A 15,906-nucleotide genomic window follows, 5' to 3' on the forward strand; every position below is an offset into this window, starting at 1 on the left:
GGCGACAGGCCAAATAGGTTTGGGAACCACTGAGATAGACTAATAATGCAACACCGACTGAATTAAAAGCATATCCTTTGTGCTTATTGCACATAGGTGGATGCAATAAAATACATATAAAATCACAGAAAAATATGATTAAACTAACTCATCTCAACCTCATTTAGTATCTGTTACCTAATGGTTCCAGTTAGAAATTGCCTCATTTGTTTGGCACTTACCAATAATACAATTGGCTAAAAAGCTTATGAAAGTTTCCCAAACAGATCAGTTAAAGTTGGCTCAATACAAAAGGCGGACATTTGTATAACAATACTTTAAAGTTAATCCTCATGTGTTATATAGCATAACTATAGTACTGGATTTGTGGACAATTTTGGACAGAGATCCTTGATAAGGGTTATTATCAATACAAAGAAATGAATCTCATAGACCAGATTGCCTAGACAGACAGACAGACAGACAGGCAGGCAGGCAGACAGACAGGCAGGCAATCTGGTCCAGGAGATTCATTTCTTTGTATTGATGATACCCCTTATCAAGAATCTATATATATGGACTAGAAGGACTATGATAGATGTTTTGGTTACAGAATTGCTGTTGTGTATCTTGAAATAATTTATGACTTAGGGAGACCCTAAACCTATCAAGGTGTTTTCTTTGCAGGATTAATCCAGGTGAGGTTTTTTATTCAGTACTTCTGAGGTAGAGAAGATATGACTTGTCCCCGTGCTCACCCATGAGTTTCCATGGCTGAACAGGAATGAAAAAAACTTGTTCCACAGAGTCCGAGTTTAACACTCCAATAGCTATATGCTGGCTCACGTAACTATAACAATATTTTAAAGTTAATGCTCTATTCTTCTGTGCTGACAAAAGAAGGCAACGGTGATTGCACCAATAAGGCAAGAAGAAAAGTAAATTGATGATGAGGATAAGAACAGCATATCTCTTGAATGCTTGGCTTCTGGGATCAATTCTGGACTGGCATACTTCTCTTCCCATTACCAGTGCTACCACATCCTTGTACAAATGGTGAGAAGTGGGATAGTACATGAATGATACATATTGGCGATATAATCCCAGCTTTTATATGTGGACTAAATTAGATGCCACACTTAGTGCATAGCTTGTAACCATGTCTCTTACTTTACTTTAGTTTACAACATGTGTGTGTGTGTAGTAGGGGGAGAGAATCGGTTGTTATCAGAATCAAGTACATTGAGAAAAATGACTTGTTTCTTCCTCATTCCCTCCCAAGCACTTATGGCATTTAGTAAAAGAGTTACCAGTGTAAACTTTCTTTTAAATTAAGACTCATTGGTAAATGGGAAGAGATAAGTCTTCATTTTGTAGGTGCTGCAAAACCAACACAGCTCAAGTTTGTAAAACAGAGATGTAGTTGCATGAGGTACACAAAGTATAACAGGCAGTTTGGCCCCGGGAAACACCCAAAAGGGCCGAAAACTCTTCCATACAACATAGCTTTTGTACTACCCCTGTTTTTTGGAGTGGGTATATGCTTGTAGCTTTTTTCTTCCCTTGTAAGTTTCTCATTCGGAAAGGTACTGGACTGAATCGCATTTATTGGAAACAGGCACCAAATTTATCCTGCTTACCAAGAAGGCTTCACTAGGCAATGAAATCACTGAGGCAGAGTGAAAGGCTATCACATGACTTAAGCAAGACAAATCCAAGTTTGCAAGGAGCCATTTTTACCGGTTTGGCCAGATGCTTTATGCTCCAGTTGGATTCTCCTTTTTGTTTATATTGGTGGTGGGCATTTAGCATAAATAATATTTTCAGTATCTCATTCCCCAAAGTAAGGGAATCAACAACAGAACAAATTCCTGGAAGGATGCAAGGCAAAACATTAGTCCCATTGGAGGTTTGAAATAAAAGTCACCAGTTTGACCTCTTGCTAGGAGGGGGTATAATTGTTTCATTTCATCTATGTGCTTTTAGATTTCATAGACAAACTGTGGAGACAGAAAAGGCGAGAGCGAGGAGATTTTATTAGAAACAGAAATGCTATGTACATGTGGGGCGGGGGAGCCGAACTTTGGATGAGAACTGTTTACAAAACTATGTTGGTATTTGAGTCTCTCCACTGGGGGCAGAAACATTAGAGAAACCTAGCAACGGTTCTGAGTCTTGCTGTCTTTCCATCAGCATAAGAGCTGCAGGGCTGCTCATCAACAGCGCTTTTGAGCCACAGACATATTCTGACGCACCCTCCACCCTGACAGGAGGACAAAGAATGGCTTTGGAAGAAACATAATGTTTTGACAGCAAACCTGGAGGGTGGTTTAGTATATTCTTTGTTTACCTCATGGAAAAACACTGTGCAATCTCATTTTACCTCTTCTACCCTTTTCTCTTATAAACAAGCTGTTGAAAAACAATGAACTGCAAGCCCAGCTTCTTAGTCAGGAATGAGTAATTTGCCAGGACCAGGAGATCTCATTAGTCTCCCTGGAACATATAGGAAGTCGCTGCCCTGATATGATAAGTTTGATCACTTTCTGAGAAGACTCACAACTTCCCATTGCTTTGACCTTTATAGTCCGCATCAGATCTGAGAATGGGCATACTTTTTTTGATAACATTTATGTGAATAAAACATGGACAAAGGGCTTCAATCAGTGACTACAAGATAGAATCATAGAATCATAGAGCTGGAAAAGATCACAAGGACCATCCAGTCAGAAGAGAATGCTATTGGAACATGGCCATACAGCCCGGAAAATTCACAGCAACCCGGTTTTGCTTATATCTGTAGCATTTACTTTGCTCTCCTTTGCTATAATAAGCTCTCCCAGGCAGTCTCTGCAGGACCTTACAGGTTAAAGGTTTAAATATGGACAATTAATCAGAGTAGGTTCAAAGAGTGGGAAGAATCAGGCCAAGGATAAGAACTGAACAGTCTGTGTTCAATACAAGTTGCTACTGAATGGAAGAAGAGGGGAACAATAGTATGGATGCTAACAACTCTATTCCTGATTAATCTAATTTATTTATTTCGTGTCAAAAGCATTGCATAACAAAATACATTTTAAAATGATGAAAAAAAAGGAAATCACAAGCATCTAAATAGTTTTAGACCAAAAGCGGGCAACAGCAACCACATTGTCAGTAGCTTTAAGCAACTCCTCCTCCGTACATGAGGCAGGACATTGTGGGCAAGCATACATATGCTGAGTTGTTTGTTCTGCTCCACAGTCACACAAGGTGGAGGATTCCTCCAGGTAGTGCCACCTTGCCAAGTTGTCTTTAGATCTGCCCACTCCACTTCTGAGTCTGTTCAGGGACTTCCACGGTGCCCATTCTTGGTTTGCCCCTGGAGGAAGACCCTCATGGGGGGCCATCCAGTTGGAATTGCCTGGTTTAACTGCCCAGAGGGACACTCTTGCTGCTGCTGGAGGAACATCAAGAGGAGTGGTGGTTCTCATGAAGCCCTTCCTTGATTTGAGTCTGGTGGGAGGAGGCTGATAGTCATGCAATGGGTGGCTTTCACAATGTTCGACCTTATTTCTCTCGCAGTTAGCAGCAACTTCCCGTTGCACGTCAGGAGGGGCAATGCCAGCTAACTTGTAGAGTTTATCAACAGGTGTAGGTTTAAGGCATACTGTGATGATTCTGCATGTTTCGTTTAGTGCTATGTCCACTTGCTTCGCATGTGCAGACTTGTGCCAGACAGGACAGGCGTACTCAGCCATTGAGAAAGACAAGGCCAGGGCTGATGTCGTTATTACTTGTGCTGCCAGTCAGTTTCCGCAGGATGTTGTTGCATGCAGCTACTTTGTGCTTGGTGTTCATGCAGTGTTTCCTATATGTTAGTGTTCGATCTAAGGTGACACCAAGATATTTAGGATGGAAACAGTGTTTGAGCTCTTGGCCTCCCCAAGTAACTTTCAGTTTTCTGTTGGCTTCACGGTTACGTAGGTGGAAAGCACACACTTGTGTCTTGGCAGGGTTAGGCTTCAGGTGGTTCTTTGTAGTAGCTGGAGAGATCTTTCAAGGCATTCGTGAGTTGGTTTTCAACTGTTTCAAAATCTAATGCAAATGGTGCAGCTAAGCGTAGTAAATTAAAGACTAAGATACAGGTTTTCTCACACTGATGAGTCTAAGTAAGTTGGTTGGCTGAAGATGCAGCATCGACACTGTTGACTGGGAAGGAAGGGAGGCAGGTTCTTGATGCAGGCTTGCAGGGGATTATGATGATAGCTCAAAATAAAGGAGCTCCTCTGGATTCTCTCTCTTTCTCTGGTTGCTGTTTTGGAGCTCCTTTGCCTATCTTAAACCTGTTCCCAACTTGGGGGCTATCACCTGGGGTGAAGAAGACACCTCTGGATGGGACCAAACATGACCTTCATGCTATTCTATCTAAAGTTCAAAAAAGGGATTTCATGTTCTCAAAGTGCTGAGTGCAAAGCTCATGTGCTCAAATACCTCTGTCTGTCACCCTCTGGGAACTGCTAATGACAGTTAGATCATCTGGGGAGAGGAAAACAATGGAGTTGCACAGATGGGACAAAACTCTCTTTCAAATCCAAAGGGGATCTCTAGAAACTGCACAATATCTCATAATCTCTCTGTGTGTACCAGTCTGAGCCATTGGGAAACTCAAGGGGAAATTTCAATTTTTACTTAAAATGAGCCTTGGCTTCCAAGATGGACAAAGATCCAGGGCAATGCCACTCTACCCTTCCTGCATCCCTTTTCCAAGGCATGCAAACTCTGGGAAGAAGCAATTCTTTACCTGACACATCAAAATCTACTTGCAATTCATATTTATTCAAGCATCACTTATAACAATGATCTGTCACAAACAACTGTTCAGATTGAAAATCCTACTATTCCAGAGCAGTTAGGGTCATTAATTATCCTGGTATCCTTGGATATGAAATAAATATTCCTGTTTTTAGCACATTTTTCAATGTTCCATTTCCACTACTTTACTGGTATTATAAGATTTCTCCATCTCCAGTTTTATTCCACTCCCACTCTGTAGCTAGATGCACCCCTGAACTTCCTAATCTATTTCACTCCATCTATTTGCCTTCACTAAGTGTGGTGTAATGACGGGGATTATTGGTTTACCATACCCTGCATCCCTTACCATTGGTGATGTTGGCTGAATTGCATTATGGTGGAATGTATAGTTTGGCTTTCAAAACAAAACAGGGCTGCATGTGTGTGTGTTTGTGTGTGTACAGAAGTTAAAGAAAAGTGCTTAAATAGATGAATTCTACATAATGTTAGTAAGTAACTCTGATTCTAGAAGCTTATATTGCTAAGAATGAAGTAAATGTGGTGACTCTGTATGTGTGTGTGTGTGAGCACGCATATGAGAATTTAAACCTTTAACCTCGAGACATCCCTGTACTCCTAATTATCTTACATTGCCTTGTCCTAGGTCCTAAATTTGCTGGGTGAATGGCTCCCTTATTCTTCTTGTCTCCCTACCCAATTCAGTGCTAAGAATGAAAATCAGCTTTATGTCCCTAAATACCCATGGCCTGTGTGGAGACCTCTGGGCCTCAATTAAAAAGAACAGCACTGAGTGGGGAAGTTCCAACTGAGTGAATTCTGGGCCAAAGCCCACAGAGCTTTAATGGGGATTTGGAGAGTCAGTTTTGCTTTGCACTGCTTTCCTTCCCCCTGTGAATGGAGTTTCAGTTAATCTGCTTTAGCTCTGCTTACAAACAAAGCATGAAACCATGACAAGTCCAATACGGCCTTTGTGTGGCTCGTTAAAATTATCAATCCCCTTAAGGGTGGGACGGATGTCTGGCATGATCAATACCTTTGTTGTCCTTTCGTGCTGCAAACAAGGCAAAGTACCTTTGGCATGTTTAGTGTATATACAGTCAACAGGTAATTAATTATGCTGCTTTTGCTGGTCTCTGAGCTTCAGGGACTGCCACCGAGGTAATTAAAATACGTTTGCAGAAGCAGCTTGTTTGCAGTATCGACCTGCCAGTTTCTGTTTGAGCTGGGCATATTTGTCAAAAGCTCAGGAATGGACTGAAGTCTGGGAGCTCTGGTTCCAAAAGAAAAGAAGCCACACAAGATGCTATGGATAGAAGTGGTGCAATTCTAGCCATAGTAGTGAATACCTGTGGATAGAATTGGTGGGTTTGTGCTGCTTCCCATCCCAGTAGGACAGTGATTCTGCAGCTTGGAATTTTAGCCTGAAGGTTTAGTTTGCTTTTTAATCTGAACTTTTTAGAGTTTGAGTCCAAATGTTAAGGGTATTATCCAAGGCTCAAACAATTTCAGCACCATGGATAGCTCATTTGAAGTCCAGAATGAAACCTGAATTCACCAGTCTACTAATAGCTGAGCCACCAGCCATCTCTCTCTGTATTAGTTAAGAAGGGGCACTAGTTGATTTGTTTGTCCAATTTATGTCCATCTCTTCTTCTGACAAGGGACCCAAGGTAGTTTAGAAAATGTAAATTTACAGTTGAACTAAAATATGCTATGTAAAACAGTTAAAAACCAAGACAATTCAAAATAAATAGTTACAGTGTTTTAAAATATTTTAAAGTGTAATTTAAAAGCATCCAAAATACAAACTGAAGCAGACTTCTTTGAATACTTCTCTGTCATATAAGTAAAATCAGTCAAAGGACTCAATTAATATACATAAAAGGTATTAAACTGTTGGTGTGAAGAGAGTAAGGAAGGGGCTAACTGAATCTCTCATGGAAAGGCGTTTCACAGTCACTGAGAAGACTCACTCCTGCAAAGGCGATGGGGCTGAGAGAAAGCCCTCCTCCCCTGAAGATATTAGAGCCCCAACTGGTTCATAGAGAAGACATAGTCTTTTAGAGAGCTTGGACTCTGGCTTTACAATGCTTTAAAAATCATTACCAGTGTTCTGAACTCTGTTCAGAAACAAACTAGGAGCCCGTAAAGTGGTCTTAACAGAAGTGTTATGTAATCCCTATAGTCACCCACAGTTAGCAGACTGACTGCTGCATTTTTGACCCTTTTGGGGTTTCTAAACTGTTTTTAGAGTCAGCCCATTGAGTATGTTACTTTAATCCAGATGGGATGCAACCAAGGTCTCATCATAGTCTGTAGACACTATATAAGATCCTGTATCAGATCCTGACAGATTCAAAACTTCCATCAGGCATAATCTCTTCCCTATCCCCCTGAATGCTCATCTGCTTCCTTTCTGGATGGGTGCCCCTCCCCACATCAGTTCAGTGGCCAGGGGAAGGACAGGTGGGAGCTGGAGGGGCAGCTGGACAATAGCCACTTGTGTTCATGCAGGTGGCTGCAGTAAGGTGACATCCTAGTCCATCAGCGGGTCTCCTGTAACTGTCTTTTCCTCCTGCAGATGGCTATAGGAGCAGAGCCAACTGGCTGTCTGGCTGGCCCTTATCTTCTTCCAATAGATATATGGCTCAGGCAGAAAGCAATCATGAATGGAGTTGCTGAATTCTTCCATCTACTGTGACTAAAAAAGTATATATGTAGATATAACTTTCAACTTTTAATGCATATGCCACTAGCTGAATGCTAGCCAATGCTTTCATTGCTTGTGCAAAGAGTGACATTTAATCTGAAACAGTTGGCGAATTGTAATTTGATGGGGCTATTTTTTTTTATTAAAAAAAACTATTTTCAATGCAAGGAGAATTTCTTTGGAACATATAAGGTACACAATGTACCTTGGGGCCGGGCTGTGGCTCAGGCTGGTAAGCAGCTGCTGCAATAAATCACTCTGACCATGAGGTCATGAGTTTGAGGCCAGCCTGTGGTGGGGTGAGCACCCGTCAATTAAAAATAAAATATAGCCCCTGCTCGTTGCTGACCTAGCAACCCGAAAGATAGTTGCATCTATCAAGTAGGAAATAAGGTACCACTTATAACAGTGGGGAGGCAAATTTAACTAATTTACAACGTTGGAATGAGGAAGTGAGGAAGTGCCAACAGAGTGGATGATGAAGCAGCTGCTCCCCCCTGTGGCCAGAATCGAACATCCCCTCACGAGAAGGTTAAATTGCCTCTGCGTCTGTCTGTGTCTGTTCAATGTGTTTATGGGCATTGAATGTTTGCCTTATATGTACATAATGTGATCCGCCCTGAGTCCCCTTCGGGGTGAGAAGGGCGGAATATAAATACTGTAAATAATAATAATAATAAATAAACAAACATTGCTGTGATAAATAACCTTTGGTCTACCCAATATTTTGGATTTTATCATCCAGAATTCCTATCCATTGGCACACTGGCTGGATTTTCTTGGAGTTGAAGTCCATAATAACTCAGGTGCCAGGGGTAATGCCATAAAACTACAATGATTTACATACCAATAGACAGGGAGACTGATTGTCAAGAGAGAGGAATTACAATACCTTCCATATTAAGATAAACCTAGTATCTCTTATTTAGAAATTTAGCAATACCATGTGTCATCACTGCTTGAATTCATGCTTTCCCTTGCCATTCTAAACATTTACATAGCCATTGCACAATATCAAACAACACTATGTTTTTAAAAAATGTTTCAAAATATTTGTTTTTTGGTTGCAGTGCTCCTCAACTAAGTTAGCTCCCAATTTTTCTCGAAACCCCGAGACAGCTGTTATGTTTGTTTTTGCAAGGTTAGGGAAAAGGAGAGAAAAGTGCCAAACAGGAACCAACAGATATTCAGAATTCAAAATGCTAGCATTAGCGTAAAAATGGAATGCAAAGATACAGAATGGGGGACGCCTGGCTCGACAGCAGTATGTGCAAAAAAGACCTTGGAGTCCTCGTGGACAACAAGTTAAACATGAGCCAACAATGTGATGCGGCAGCGAAAAAAGCCAACGGGATTTTGGCCTGCATATATAGGGGTATCGTGTCTAGATCAAGGGAAGTCATGCTACCTGTCTATTCTGCCTTGGTCAGCCCACACCTGGAATACTGTGTCCAATTCTGGGCACCGCAGCTGAAGGGAGATGTTGACAAGCTGGAACGTGTCCAGAGGAGGGTGACTAAAATGATTAATGATTCCATTACCTTTCTCTAAGGCTTAGAGTCAATCAAGTGGGTTTTCATAACATAGCAGAAATTTGAACCCTGATCTCATGGAGACCTAGTCCAACACTCAAGGTACTACACAATAAAGAAAATAAGTGTACATTGTGGAATATGCACACCGAAATGTGTGAGTATTTTGGAGGTGGTGGCACAAGATGTTATCAACCTGATCGGCTGAGATTCTTGGAAAGGTAATGAAAATAAAGGTGAGAATTTTTTTTTCTCCCTAGGAGGGACCTCAACCTGCAATATGTATCCCACAATGTTTAATTGGGTCCCTTGGGTATATTGCTATGTTGTTTTTGTTATTTTATAGCTTCTGACACACATACATCTGGTATCACCTTTATTGCGCTTTTATAAGGATGCAATCTGCACTTCTTTCACAGATCATGGCTCTGACCAGTTTCATTGCTGATTGTTTTGGAAACATCTGCTTCCCACCTTTTCATTGTTATCCCAGCTTTTCATATCCAGGATGATTGCTGCAGCTGCCAGTTAGGGGGTCACACAAATGGCACCTTCTGTTTGGCTATCTTTGTAGGGTCATTATTGTTGAAAATGTGAAGTTTACTAAACAAAGCCCATCACAGCTCTGCCAAGTGAAGAACTTAGTGAAACAGCTAGATTGTCCCTGGGGTGGAAGTGGTTTGGGAGGAAACATTGATTCCCACCCCACTGAAAGTAATTGTACTTCTCATGAGCTTTGCACTCACAAAGCTACAAGAACAAAATGATATTTTTATTACTGCTGTTTTCTTCCTATATTTCTTCAAGATGTAATTCTGGCATCTGTGGAGCCTCTGTGGCTTTAGCACCTCTCTTTATTTTCAAGATGAAATCCTCAGATATGTCCTTAGGTAATAAGTTTACAAAGTATATACTGTAACAATATTGACAGATTACAAGGTTAGTTTAGAGTGCAGAAGCAGTATTTCCTACTCTGAGAATGTTTGATATAGATGTATGAAATCCCTGAGAACTTCTGTTCCTCTTATTAGAAATTATTTTGGAAGATAGGTAGGAAACTGAGCCTGACCATTGGCACATCAAGTTCAGAATTACCTATTCTGGCTAGTAGAGTCTTTCAAAGCCCTTCTTGGAGTATTCCTGGTGGACCATTCACCATGCCTTGCAAAGGATCTAAAATCTGACAAAATCAGTTCTGCTCAAGGTGATAGACCTCAGGAAGTGACCCTTCATTTTATGAAGTCTTTTTATAATCACACAACCACTTTTCTTCCCCATTATCTGTCTAGGTATAATTGTTTGAGCAGCATCAACACTTGGAGGATAGCGAGGGAAAGGTGGAGCAACACCCACTTTCAGTATTATGTTGCAGCAATGTGTCTGCAGTAATCAATGCAATAAAAAGCTCAAACTAGGAAAGTGTAGGATTCTGCTCTAACTAATTATACCTTAGCTGGGTGTTCCCACCAATAATTGACTTGGCATGTATATGAAGAACAAAGCAGAGAGAACAGGTAAGTCTGTCTCACCAGGTGTTACAAGTATGGAAAGCAAACTAACAAATATAGATCTATACATTTGGTCACCAAAATGGAAATTATAGGAAAAGTGAAGGCTGGTGATGGGGCAAAAGAGGTTGTTGTCCCTTCTTGAATTTTGGAAGAAGCCTTCCAGTGGTCTATGGAAGGTTTGCAATGCTATCGCTTACATTGGCAAGGTTTTACCTGGCATGTCTGTCCCACCGTTTTGCGTAAAAACCTTGCTGAAAAATCTTCAGCTGCTCTTATTTTTTGTGGTGCAGGAATCTATTCTTGTCAAGTTATTTTCCCCCCCTCTGGCACCAATTTTTCTGTAAAAGATGCAGTGCCCAGAAACATAGCTAGTGAGGTACATTTGTACTTTCAAGCATTTCTCTGATTCTTATGAGTCACCTGAAAAACTTAGAAATTTAATTTGAATTCTGCTGTAGCAACAGTGAAACTTATAACACTCTTATTAAAAAAAATAAAACAACATAATTATCAGCACAAGTAATAAAAATAAATAAATCAGCTGCAGGAAATTCCATAAACATTTCTGAAATAGAGAGGCCTTTGCCATCTTTCAAGACATGATCAATCAGAAAACAAAAATGATTGCTCTATATAGTCATGTATAAGGCTAGAAATTTTTATTCAAAAATCAGTCCCAAAAAACTGGATCAACTTATCCACAAGTCAATTGAGTGCTGAACCTTAACTCTTATAAAAAAGGAGCCATCCTCTTCTCAGAGTAGAGTGGCAAAAGTCAAGAGCCTAATCTATCCTGGAATAAGTCAAAAGAAGAACTAACTGTCTCTACTATGGCCCCCTATGGCAGCATTGGTGCTTTCTCCTCTCCACAGAATGCTCTTTGATTAATCCATGAGTCAGATCAAAATCCATAATTTGGGTCCTTAAAACCTGTCATTGACTTAGACATGAGGTCAACTTATACATTAATATATATGGCAGTTCCAATTACTAGTTTCAACTTGGTATTGCCATGTGAAGTTCCTGTTGTCTACTCTCCTCTAGTTGACATTATCTGTTGAATTCAGACCAAGGTTCACAGAATGGGTGTCACTGTTGAGAAATGATGATTTGTATTGAGCACCCTTACTGGTAAGTGAGAGTTAATCGTTGACCTCCACTCAAAAAGTAGGAAATAGATATGAGTAATATGAATATCAGTATTAATTGTGTGAGATGATCTATTAAGTTAGAGTGGTATAGCCAGTAAGATTGCTTTTTATTCCTATGTTTCGATAATAGAAATAGTGCTTCTTAGAAGTGATGGAAAGTATCACTTTCTATAGGTATTTCATTACCATGTTCAGATCTTTTAATATAATCCTACCAAGGCAATATGATGTTTGCAGGTGTTTTTTTTCCAGTTCCACCTCTTCCTTATGGCATGTTTCTAAGTGGTTGCTCCCAGGGTTTAGAACTCCCTCCCAACATTAGGATGGCTTCCTCCTTGCTGCCCTTCCAATGGCATGTGAAATATTTTCTGATCAATAATAATAATAATAATAATAATAATAATAATAATAATAATAATAATAACAATAATTAATATCATCTTTATTTCTATCCTGCCTCAACTCCCCAAAAGGGCTCAGGAAGGCTCACAATATGAGTAAATACAGTACATAATATATAGAGATAAATAACTAATTAATAAAAAGGAAACAAATAATATAAATAAAAATGAACAAATTAACTATAAACAGTATAAACATTAATTAAAACACATTTAAAATGCAGTTTTTCCACTAAATTAAATAAAATAAACTAGACAAAAACAAAGATACCCAAGTTTCCATAGAATAAAGACCTCGTTCACATTAAGGGGGGTATTATAATGCTTTTAGAAATTGATTCAGCCAATGTGATGTAGTGGTTTGGGTGTCAAAATAGGACTTCGGGACACTAAAGTTTAAAACCTTACTAAACCTTGGAAATCCACTGGGGTGAGATGCACTCTTGCAGCTTCAGTAGAAGGCAATGGCAAACCCTCTCTGAGTAAATCTTGCCAAGAATCCCTTATGATAGGCTTGGCATCTGTCAGAAACAACTAAAAGGTAAACAAAAACAGTGACAAAATACTTTTAAAAACATATTGTTTTGCTCTTCTTAATTGATATTATTCAATAATTTTATTGTAGTATATATAAATATAAATACAATAAGAAAACAAAGTTAATTTATTACAAACAATTCATAATAATTATGTAAAATAACATCTTAAAACTAACACCAAAGTTGCACTGCTTTTTATCTCCTCTTCCCCTCAAACACAGAGATGAGGAAAAATTAAAATTGATTTGATGTTTTTAATTGTGTTGTTTTAATTCATTTTGAATTATACCAATAATTTAGTTGTATTTCAATAATAACTATGTGCGTTTTAATTTGAGCCCCAGTATTTCGAAAATGTTGGAATATTCAGGAAATAGCAGCAATAACAACAACAACCAGTCCTGAAAAATAGCCTCAAAGCACAGTCTATGGATACTGAAATCTCTCAGTCTCAGTTTTGTCATGTTTTTCCAAATCCCACTTGTGTTTCCTTCCTAATTTTGTTTCATGCTGTGCTACCCAGTTAAATTTTTTCATCTCCTATGGAAGAAAATGTGCATATTTTAATGTGTACTCCTAATATACACACTTTTAATATATTTTCACAATTCCCCTATTTGCTCAAGCTTGATCGTGAACATTTTTTGCAGAGACCAACATTTTTAGTTGTGCAAATTTATTTCCACAGAATTAAAAAGAAAAGAAAAGAAAGGATACATGTTGTTCCCTTGATAGGAAGTAGAACAATATGTGCATTCTTTGGTTAATAGTCTTACAATCTGCAATTTGGATGAATTCATTAAAGAATAAGGTTGCTGTACATTTCTTTTCCATCACTTGCTCAACCTATGCTTCCATTATCTGTCAACTATCTAATGAGGCATCTGGGGGCTTTATTTCCCCTGTCCCATTTATGAACCAAAATTCACAATAAATTGACTAATTATAATTTGAAAGAACCAGACAAATTCTGATGGATGCCTGAAGCTTTCTTTACCCAAAAATGTTTGCTCTGTATTTTCTTTTTGTAATGGAGGTGAAGGTCTCCAGTTCTGCTCATGTAAAAAGTAACCCACATTTTAAGAATAACTGTGTAGTTTATACCTTATTTTTACTTATTTGGGAGGCTTTTCTCAGTAACGTATTAGTCTCTTTGGCACTGAGTCTTTTCTCAGGGCTGTGTTCTCCTTTGGAGACTATGGTTTCTGAGGGTTAGAACATCCACCTTCTCACTCTTACAGTATATACTCATGTATAAGTCACTCACATGTATACATTGAGGGCAGGTTTTGGGTCAAAATTATAGATTTTACATTGACATATAGATAAGCCAAGGAGAAAAGTTAGGGGCATGCAACAAACAAATATTTTCTTCTCTTTTTAAAAAGGCATAGAGGAAATATACTTAAGAAAGCTAACTTGAAGGAGAAGATTTTTTTATTTGTAATTGGCCCAGTTAAAAATAGCCACCACAATAGCTCTGAAGAAAATCATATGCAATAAAGCACCCCTTAAAATTGGTCACTGCCTCTTCTTTCACCCTTAACCACTCAAAAATGATCCTCCCTCATTGCTGCTGAACTCTAACCAGGCCAGAAAGGGTGAAGAAGGAAGGAGAACAGTTTTTCTTTCTTTGATTTTTGGCAAGGAAATATAATAATAATAATTTTAAATTTTTTTAACCTGCCTCTCCTTACGGCTGGGAGCACTTCTCACCTCTGTCTCTTGTCACTGCTTTTATGCTATTAACCCATGCATGAGTTGATCTAGGTTTTGGGGGTAATTTTGTCTACTTATAATAATGTCTACTTATACACAAGTATATATGACAATTCAGTGTTTTTTTTACTCCATGGTATTGTAGCTCTTTCTACAGTCTGCCTGTCTTATCTCAGCAGGGTCTTATGGAGCACCAAATGAAGTTTGAATGTGGTGTTATTAGGTAAGATTCAGATATCATGTTAAGGCAAGGTCCTGTAAGACTCAAGCAAGATCTTCCTTCAAGGAGAACTCTTTTGATGAACCTTGGTAAACTTTTATTAATTACTGCACAAAAAATGGTGATGCTTACCATCCCAGCATTGCAAAAGACCTCTGATCTGAATAAGTCCTCTGTGTCTCATTGTCATAACAAACCAAAAGCAAAATGAACTATAGTTAAGGCCTTGGCTTATGAATGGCATCAAAAGAAGGAGAAGAGGATGATGAGACAGAAACCAGATTTCTGTTCTTACAAAAATCAATATCTTATGGAGTACAAATGTGGGTGAAAAATTTTCCTTCATTTCCTTTGTGCTATCGTTTTGTTTCGACCATTCGTCTACACAAAATGAATGATGACATTTTCATAGGAAACGAGAGGCAACACGAAAATGAAAGCTGCACAGTCATCGTTTTCACCCTTCTAGCTCAAAAACTGAGGGGGGAGGGGGATGAGGCTCAGAAGCCCTCCCATTGCCACCAATGGCATGAAGATTTTCATGTTTTTCATTAGCCAGATGAAAATTTGTGTCGTATAGGTGGCCCATTTTCATTAGCAGGAACCAAATTCGAAAATGAGATGACACGAATGAAATTACATAAAATGAACAGCAATTCCTTACAAAAGCACAACACTACTATGGGGCCTCAAATTTTTTCATAATTCAACTCTCATATTAAAACATAGAGAAAGCTCTAATTTAACATATATTAGAGCTTTCTCTATGTTTTAATATGAGAGTTGAATTATGAAAAAGGGGAAGAGGGAAGTTGATGAGAGTTAATATGAGAGTTGAATTATGAGAAGAGGGGAAGGGGAGAATTCATCATAACATTTTGAGTATGTATTTAACATTTAGTTTTACCCTCAAATGCCAACATACGTATATTCCTGTGATAGTGTTCTCCATCTTTGCAAAATGGTAAATCTGAAAGATACTTACAGAAACTCTTGTGTCTAAATGAACGATTCCCTGCAGAATTACATCAGGCTCCAAATAAGTTGCTGGGTAAATAATCAATGTGTTGCAGAGCAGATTACACAATGGATTTGTGTGCCTAATTTCTCCTCCACAGCATTACAGATATCCCCAAGGACTCCAAAGTATCTGTAGCCAAGTCTGTTCAGTTCAGCTGTGGTATAAGGCAAGCTTTAATTAGAGAAAACTGGTGCCTGAAAGAGGCAAAATAATTATATGTCCATGCAATGAAACAGAAGGGATGTGTGCAACATTCCTGAGCAGGTCAGCAGTTGACTTCAAACCAGAAATGAATTTCAAATTTAAATTGTAATTGGATGATAAAT

This window comes from Anolis carolinensis, chromosome 4 (assembly GCF_035594765.1).
Source record: "Anolis carolinensis isolate JA03-04 chromosome 4, rAnoCar3.1.pri, whole genome shotgun sequence".
Classification (NCBI taxonomy): Eukaryota; Metazoa; Chordata; class Lepidosauria; order Squamata; family Dactyloidae; genus Anolis; species Anolis carolinensis.